Here is an 8353-nt window from a genome sequence, read left to right as displayed (position 1 = left end):
GACACAGGATGGAAATCTAGTGGCCACAGCCAACTACTCTCTCTCTCTCTCTCTCTCTCTCTCTCTCTCTCTCTCACATGTTCATTGGCTACCAAGAACCCCCTTCTCTGCTTCCTATTGAACCCCTTAAAAGATCTCACTTAATTATTTGGGGAATGAGAGACCTGATGTTGCAAAAAATAATTGAAAAATAAGAATCTCTCCTTGCAAATAAGAGTCCTTGCCACCAATGAAATCCAGCTGAACTCAAGGCTTGCAGCTCCAGTAAGTGCCAATAATCCCCCCCCCATTTCTTTCGCTCTATTGTTGCCTTCCATTGACCCGCCCTTTAAAAAAAAACCAATCTAAGGGAGAAATATATATAATCATGAATCTTTGCTCTTTTCTGATCCACAAAGCAGGCAAAATCCCAGTCAAAACAAGAAACCCGTCTCAGAAATCGACTCTCCAGGCTCAAGCTCGTTCTTTCCACCCCCACCCCCTTGTGCCAGAAGTTTCAAGCCAAACACAACACAACTGTACACAGACACAGGAATCCAGCAGCCAGGGTAAGAGGGAAAAGCAAAGCCCTTTCTTGGAACTCCTGTAATTGACCAGCTGAACCAGGTGGCCAAGGCTCAATCCTGCCTTACCACCTTGGGCTTATCACCTTGGGCTCAATCGGGTCCAATGGACCCAAAATGGACCAACATTTCCTTAGTTCAAAACAATGACCCGCAAGGAGAAAGAGTTTTTTTTTTGGGGGGGGGAACTAAACCCCTAATTAAAAGGGTCTAGAGAAATAATAAAGAGTCAAATGGAACTGACTAGGTTTAGAGTTGAAATTGACCAGGATGTTTGCACAAATTGGGAAAAATGAGGTGATTGTCATTGATCATGGTTTGGAGAGGATGTTCCCCCCACCCAAAAAAAATAAGAGGTGTGTGGCGAGGGGGTGGAAACTAAGCCCTAAAGGGACCAATGAAACTGACCAGGTTTAGAGTTGAAATTGAGCAGGATGGATGCACAGATAGGAAAAGGGGTGATTGAAATTGATCAAGGTTTGGAGAGGATGTTCTCTCCCTCCCCCCCTCCCAAAAAAAAGGTGGGGGGTGAAGAGAAACTTAAACTCCTAGTTAAAAGGAGCAGGAGAGATAAAGAGTCCAGTGAAACTGACCAGGTTTAAAGTTGAAATTGACCAGGATGTTTGAGCAGATAGAGGGAAAAGGGGTGAATGTCAGTGATCAAGGTTTGGAGAGGATGTTCCCCCCCCCCAAAAAAGGTGTCTTTGTTGGTGGGGGTGTGAATCTCAAAACAATTTTATTAACAGAATCTCCTCTCGTCGATCCAGGAAAAAGAACAGGCTTCATATACTCATCACCCTTGAAACTTAACTACATTTGAACATGGTAATACAAAAAGAAGATCACATGTCTCCAACACACAAGCGCTCTGCATATTTCCAGTACGAATTCATCTACAATATTTTAGAAACAAAGATTAGAGTTAATCTTATTTACACCTATTCCCCCTTTGTCATCTAGTCTCCAGCATGATCAACTCACAGCAAAGCTAATTAAAAGAGGACCACGACAGGTCCTCTCGTGGATTGAGAACTGGTTGGAGGCCAGGAAGCAGAGAGTGGGTGTCAATGGGCAATTTTCACAATGGAGAGAGGTGAAAAGCGGTGTGCCCCAAGGATCTGTCCTGGGACCGGTGCTTTTCAACCTCTTCATAAATGACCTGGAGACAGGGTTGAGCAGTGAAGTGGCTAAGTTTGCAGACGACACCAAACTTTTCCGAGTGGTAAAGACCAGAAGTGATTGTGAGGAGCTCCAGAAGGATCTCTCCAGACTGGCAGAATGGGCAGCAAAATGGCAGATGCGCTTCAATGTCAGTAAGTGTAAAGTCCTGCACATTGGGGCAAAAAATCAAAACTTTAGATATAGGCTGATGGGTTCTGAGCTGTCTGTGACAGATCAGGAGAGAGATCTTGGGGTGGTGGTGGACAGGTCGATGAAAGTGTCGACCCAATGTGCGGCGGCAGTGAAGAAGGCCAATTCTATGCTTGGGATCATTAGGAAGGGTATTGAGAACAAAACGGCTAATATTATAATGCCGTTGTACAAATCGATGGTAAGGCCACACCTGGAGTATTGTGTCCAGTTCTGGTCGCCGCATCTCAAAAAAGACATAGTGGAAATGGAAAAGGTGCAAAAGAGAGCGACTAAGCTGATTACGGGGCTGGGGCACCTTCCTTATGAGGAAAGGCTACGGCGTTTGGGCCTCTTCAGCCTAGAAAAGAGACGCTTGAGGGGGGACATGATTGAGACATACAAAATTATGCAGGGGATGGACAGAGTGGATAGGGAGATGCTCTTTACACTCTCACATAATACCAGAACCAGGGGACATCCACTAAAATTGAGTGTTGGGCGGGTTAGGACAGACAAAAGAAAATATTTCTTTACTCAGCGCGTGGTCGGTCTGTGGAACTCCTTGCCACAGGATGTGGTGCTGGCGTCTAGCCTAGATGCCTTTAAAAGGGGATTGGACGAGTTTCTGGAGGAAAAATCCATTATGGGGTACAAGCCATGATGTGTATGCGCAACCTCCTGATTTTAGGAATGGGTTAAGTCAGAATGCCAGATGTAGGGGAGAGCACCAGGACGAGGTCTCTTGTTATCTGGTGTGCTCCCTGGGGCATTTGGTGGGCCGCTGTGAGATACAGGAAGCTGGACTAGATGGGCCTATGGCCTGATCCAGTGGGGCTGTTCTTATGTTCTTATGTTCTTATGTTCTTAAAAGGGGGATTGAGCTATAAGGAACTTCACATACCTGGATGTCACTTCCTGAACACCTCATTAATCCTTCTTAATTATAGTGAGATGCTGTTCTTCTCCCACGCCCTCGCTCATGCATTCAGAGCACCAACACTGCATTCTCAATGATAAGTTATTTTTAAATGACTTAACATCAGGAAAATTGGCTGATCCAGCTATATACTAGCGGATCCAAGGATGGTCAGGAATCATACCATACAGGAGGAGTACCAGCTGAATTGGGCATGGAGGGCATTAAAGCAAACACTGAAAAGCATCCACACTTCTGTATTTCTAAAGGTCTGTGGGTAACTAATGTGACCTGCAAGTTTGTACCTACTTACTTGATGGACTTTGAACACTGACAAGCAAAGAGACAACGCAAAATGGCCAGTCAGTTCCGCAGGGCTCTTGGCAACATATGACATGTACAGCTTGAACAGCAGTCAGATATGAATATATAAATATATGTATTTTTTCACTCACAGCTGTGTGAGTCTTGGCAGCACTTAATTGTTTCAAAACAAAAGCTTTTCTGGACACAGGATGGAAATCTAGTGGCCACAGCCAACTACTCTCTCTCTCTCTCTCTCTCTCTCTCTCTCTCTCTCTCTCTCTCTCTCTTGCTTGAATGTTCATTTGGCCACCAAGAACCCCCTTCTCTGCTTCCTATTAAACCCCTTAAAAGATCTCACTTAATTATTTGGGGAATGAGAGACCTGATGTTGCAAAAAATAATTGAAAAATAAGAATCTCTCCTTATTCCTTGCAAATAAGAGTCCTTGCCACCAATGAAATCCAGCTGAACTCAAGGCTTGCAGCTCTAGTAAGTGCCAATAATCCCCCCCATTTCTTTTGCTCTATTGTTGCCTTCCATTGACCCCTCCCCCTTTAAAAAAAACATTCTAGGGGGGAAATATATATAATCATGAATCTTTGCTCTTTTCTGACCCACAAAGCAGGCAAAATCCCAGCCAAAACAAGAACCCCGTCTCAGAAATCGACTCTCCAGGCTCAAGCTCATTCTTTCCGCCCCACCCCCTTGTGCCAGAAGTTTCAAGCCAAACACAACACAACTGTACACAGACACAGGAATCCAGCAGCCAGGGTAAGAGGGAAAAGCAAAGCCCTTTCTTGGAACATAAGAACATAAGAACAGCCCCACTGGATCAGGCCATAGGCCCATCCAGTCCAGCTTCCTGTATCTCACAGCGGCCCACCAAATGCCCCAGGGAGCACACCAGATAACAAGAGACCTCATCCTGGTGCCCTCCCCTGCATCTGGCATTCTGACATAACCCATTTCTAAAATCAGGAGGTTGCGCATACACATCATGGCTTGTAACCCATAATGGATTTTTCCTCCAGAAACTTGTCCAATCCCCTTTTAAAGGCATCTAGGCTAGACGCCAGCACAACATCCTGTGGCAAGGAGTTCCACAGACCGACCACACGCTGAGTAAAGAAATATTTTCTTTTGTCTGTCCTAACCCGCCCAACACTCAATTTTAGTGGATGTCCCCTGGTTCTGGTATTATGTGAGAGTGTAAAGAGCATCTCCCTATCCACTCTGTCCATCCCCTGCATAATTTTGTATGTCTCAATCATGTCCCCCCTCAGGCGTCTCTTTTCTAGGCTGAAGAGGCCCAAACGCCGTAGCCTTTCCTCATAAGGAAGGTGCCCCAGCCCCGTAATCATCTTAGTCGCTCTCTTTTGCACCTTTTCCATTTCCACTATGTCTTTTTTGAGATGCGGCAACCAGAACTGGACACAATACTCCAGGTGTGGCCTTACCATAGATTTGTACAACGGCATTATAATACTAGCCGTTTTGTTCTCAATACCCTTCCTAATGATCCCAAGCATAGAATTGGCCTTCTTCACTGCTGCCGCACATTGGGTCGACACTTTCATCGACCTGTCCACCACCACCCCAAGATCTCTCTCCTGATCTGTTACAGACAGCTCAGAACCCATCATCCTATATGTGAAGTTTTGATTTTTTGCCCCAATGTGCATGACTTTACACTTACTGACATTGAAGCGCATCTGCCATTTTGCTGCCCATTCTGCCAGTCTGGAGAGATCTTTCTGGAGCTCCTCACAATCACTTTTGGTCTTCACCACTCGGAAAAGTTTGGTGTCGTCTGCAAACATAGCCACCTTTAAAAAAGGTGAACAAAGCAAAGGGAAAAGCAAAGCCTTTTCTTGGAACTCCTGTAATTGACCAGCTGAACCAGGTGGCCAAGGCCACCCTGGGGCTCAGTCGGGTCCAGTGGACCCAAAATGGACCAACATTTCCTTAGTTCAAAACAATGACCTGCAAGGAGAAAGAGTTTTTTTTTTGGGGGGGGGGGGAACTAAACCCCTAATTAAAAGGGTCTAGAGAAATAATAAAGAGTCAAATGGAACTGACCAGGTTTAGAGTTGAAATTGACCAGGATGTTTGCACAGATTGGGAAAAATGGGGTGATTGTCATTGATCATGGTTTGGAGAGGATGTCCCCCCCCCCCAAAAAAAAAAGGTGTCTTTGTTGGTGGGGGTGTGAATCTCAAAACAAATTTTATTAACAGAATCTCCTGTCGTCGATCCAGGTATAAAAAGAACAGGCTTCATATACTCATCACCCTTGAAACTTAACTACATTTGAACATGGTAATACAAAAAAAAGATCACATGTCTCCAACACACAAGCGCTCTGCATATTTCCAGTACGAATTCATCCACAAAATTTTAGAAACAAAGATTAGAGTTAATCTTATTTACACCTATTCCCCCTTTGTCATCTAGTCTCCAGCATGATCAACTCACAGCAAAGCTAATTAAAAGGGGGATTGAGCTATAAGGAACTTCACATACCTGGATGTCACTAGCGAGATATTGTTCTTCTCCCACGCCCTCGCTCATGCATTCAGAGCACCAACACTGCATTCTCAATGATGTGTTATTAATTTAAATATAAATGTGTTATATTTTAACATCAGGGAAATTGGCTGATCCAGCTATATACTAGTGGATCCAAGGATGGTCAAGAATCATACCATACAGGAGGAGTACCAGCTGAATTGGGCATGGAGGGGATTAAAGCAAACACTGAAAAGCATCCACACTTCTGTATTTCTAAAGGTCTGTAGGTAACTAATGTGACCTGCAAGTTGGTACCTACTTACTTGATGGACTTTGAACACTGACAAGCAAAGAGACAACGCAAAATGGCCGGTCAGTTCACAGCTTGAACAGCAGTCAGATATGAATATATACATTAAATACTGCTTTTAATGAAATACCTCAAAGCACACGTTGATGACATCCTAACAAGGTAAAGGTTCTATTCATTTCAGTGCTGCCTACAGTTGCTCTGAAGCACAGGATAACGGAGGTCTAAAGGTTACCCTACATGACATGCTTTGACAAATGAGTTAAACCATGTTATGTCTCTGCTTCCTCATCGCTGCCCGCCACACTGCTGTCTGTGGAGGCTGCCACATCTTCCTTGGTTCCTTCTCTCCCAGCAGCGACGCCCTCAGATGCACCATTATCTTCAGAAAGCTGAACTCCTTCGGGTAACTGGACACTGGTTACTGAAGAATCTGCATCCGAGGTGGTTTTTGGTGCATCAGGATCGCCTATGAACGCCTGCCAGCCCTTCAGTCTCTCTTCCCGTTCTCTGGAAGTCTCTTCAACCTGATAATCTGTGACACCATCCCACGTTTCGACACATAGCTGACGTCCACCAAACCATCGCCCATCAAGTGCCTGTTTGCAGACATCACCCTCTTCTGCCTCTTGAAAGGACACAGATGCAACACCATCTGGGTGCCTATCAAATATGATGACTCTCTTTACTTGTCCAAATTTTTCACATTCTGTTCGAAGATCTTCTCTGATCTCATTCAGCACTAAAGGGTCCTCCTCAAAGTCTTCCGGGTGGAACATGATCCTGATGATGATGACACGCTCCTGCCGTAGGCGAACACTTCCCTCTTTCTTCTCCGGCCTCCAATTCAGCTGTTTCTGTTGCTGAGAGTTTCTTCTTATAGTCTTTGCATTTCTTCTTCTTCTTGCTGGCGTCGAACTCCCCCTTCCGTTGAAAGTGTGCAACTTCCACCTGCAGTTGGTAGCCTCTAATGTCGTTTTCATCCAGAAGTGTCAAAGCAAGCTCCACAGATTCTCTCTTTAAGTAGCAACAGAGTCCGTCTCCTTTAAGGTTTCCTTCTTTGTCTTTGTAAAGCTTAATTTTAGGTTCTTCTGTCTGAGGATCGCGCATAATGATGCCACATTTGGACATCACCTGCGCAAACTCCTCTTTTGTGGTGTCTGGTGCTAAACCGGTCACATAGACATGAGTGTTTTTCTGGTCCTGCTTCCGGCTTCCTTTTCTTGGAGATCTGGGGAGGGCGGCGCTTTCGGCTCTACCGGCTGCTGGAGCCTGGCTGTCTTCGGGTCTGCAGAGGGCTTCGCTTCAGGCTCTGGGACAGAGTCATCGGGAAAGCCACAGCGAGCCTGCTACGCGGCCAGAAAGCCTTCCGTGATCTGGGGGAGCCAGGCCTTCCTCTCGGCGCGGCCGCCGTCGCTGTGGGTGTCCGGGAGCTGGTCGCCGCCGCCCTCGCCCTCCCTCTTCCCGTACAGCTCCTGGAGCCGCAGCTGCTGCTGGAACTCCGAGCCGCCGCCCACACTCATGGCGCCGGTGCCGCCCCCCCCCCGCAGACCCCGGCCTCCCACTACAGGTCCCCCCCCAAAAAAAAGGTGTCTTTGTCGCTGGGGGTGAAATGAACCTGGCTTCGAGTTTGGAAGGAAGAGCTCGACGGACGCCCAAATCAGAGCCCCCCAAAGAGGGCTGGAAGGGCGCTCTCCGCGGCGCCACCCCAGAAGCGGTGGGGGGTCTTCCAAGGGGTGCCTTACCTCGGGAGCGACAGGCTCTGGTGGCCTCTGCAGAGGAGATGCTGAAGGGTCCAAGGAGGTGGGGGGGGGTGGCGTCGGCGGGGGGTGGCGATCGGTCCAGCCACCCACCCCCTACCCTCCCAGAGCCAGCCCCGGACTGGGGCGCTGTCCAAGCTGGTGGCGCCAGGCTCCAGGATGAAACCCCCTCCAACTCCGCTCTGGCTGCCGAGGAGGAGGAGGAGGAAGGTGGGAAGGAGAAGCTTCCAAAGGAAGCCGCCGGCAGGCAAAGGCCCGTCACTCCACGCCCAGCCTGGGCGCACCTCCCCTTGCAGCAGCCCTCTCCAATCTGGGCGCGCTCCGCCTCCCCAGCCAGGTCCGCCTCCTTGCCTCTCCTTCCCCCTGCATCTCCCCAGCGGAGCCAGGATCGGGGCCCTCGCCCCGCTCCCCAATGCCGCAGGCACTCCACAAGAGAGGAGGTCACCTTCCAGCTCTCCTGGACCAGGGCGCACAGAAGGAGAGCCTGGAGGGCCAGCCTGGAGGAGAAAGGAGTGGCCACTGTGCCGGACGGAGGTCCAGCTGAGCTGCTCTGGGGCTCTTGGGTTGCTAGGCAGCCAGCCTGACCCCCCCCCCCCTTCCCCAGCTTGGTCCTGAAGTCCCACCAGGCAGCCTT

General features: G+C 48.2%; 1 pseudogene; it reads right to left on the bottom strand.

Moving 5' to 3' along the window:
* Window positions 1-5169: 5169 nt before the first annotated feature.
* Window positions 5170-7482, bottom strand: LOC136639197 (17S U2 SnRNP complex component HTATSF1 pseudogene; annotated as a pseudogene).
* Between the last annotated feature and the right edge of the window lie 871 nt (window positions 7483-8353).

The sequence above is a fragment of the Tiliqua scincoides genome, chromosome 2, assembly GCF_035046505.1.
Source record: "Tiliqua scincoides isolate rTilSci1 chromosome 2, rTilSci1.hap2, whole genome shotgun sequence".
Classification (NCBI taxonomy): Eukaryota; Metazoa; Chordata; class Lepidosauria; order Squamata; family Scincidae; genus Tiliqua; species Tiliqua scincoides.
This window is presented reverse-complemented; position numbering and strand designations above follow the sequence as displayed.